At 45.5% G+C, this 932-nt stretch overlaps 1 pseudogene; it reads right to left on the bottom strand.

Moving 5' to 3' along the window:
* Positions 1 to 4: 4 nt before the first annotated feature.
* Positions 5 to 929, bottom strand: LOC106321998 (annotated as a pseudogene).
* Positions 930 to 932: the final 3 nt, after the last annotated feature.

The raw sequence follows: 932 nt of genomic DNA on the forward strand, positions 1-932 counted from the left end.
CAGCCAGTTTCTTCCGGCTCTCATAACGAACCTGGTGCAAAGTATTATCCAAAAGGTTAGAATCATTCTCCTTAACATAGCCACTATGTAGTCATGAGTTTTATATACCTTTTTTTCAAAACATCTGTCCTTGCGTTTCATCCGGAACTTGTTCAAAGCAGCTTCTCGTTGAAGAGACTGCTGATTTTTCCCCACAGACGACGAGTTAGCACTGCAGTGATTGCCTATTGCACTAAGTTCGGTTGCAGAAGACACGTGTCTTCTCTCCTCTGCATCCATGGAACCGTTGAAAGGGTGAAACATGGAGCTGTACTCATGCGGGCTAACGGAGCTCGGGCTTGGAGACAGTGAAGCAGGAGTCATGGCAGCTGTGTTGAACTGTATGCTGTTGAATGGAACTGTTGTTGGGTAAGAACTCTGCCCTGGCCAAGAATTCATCTGAGATGAGTCAGCTCTATTGTTAAAGCTGGCTTCGTCTTCTCGGAGCACTTGGAAGCGGTTCAGATGAATTGTATCGGTTGATGTTATCATCTTCACTTGCTGCAACGTTCTTTCTTTGATTGGTAATCAAGGGAGAAACCGAACATTGTGGCCTGTGAACGTACCTGGCAGCAAGAACATAGGAGACACAATCAGCTGAAAGAACGACAAGTGATGAAACACTGATAGAAAGAAGGAACCAGAACTAACCGTGTGAAAGCAGAGGCGCTAGAAGGATGAAGAGAGGGTCTCTCTCCAGAAGATTGGTTCTCGCAAGTGTTGGGTCTTCTCAAAGAGAGATCAAGCTCTATCATAGATTCGTATCTAGCAACACTTTCTTCTCTGTTGCCTTGTGTGTTTCTTCTAAACGACGCTCCGATGAAGTCAATGGCTTCTTTAGTTGAGTCCTCCACGTCTGCGCTCTCACCTTGCATCTCTGGTCTTGAACATGA

This window comes from Brassica oleracea, unplaced genomic scaffold (genome assembly GCF_000695525.1).
Source record: "Brassica oleracea var. oleracea cultivar TO1000 unplaced genomic scaffold, BOL UnpScaffold04694, whole genome shotgun sequence".
Taxonomy (NCBI): Eukaryota; Viridiplantae; Streptophyta; class Magnoliopsida; order Brassicales; family Brassicaceae; genus Brassica; species Brassica oleracea.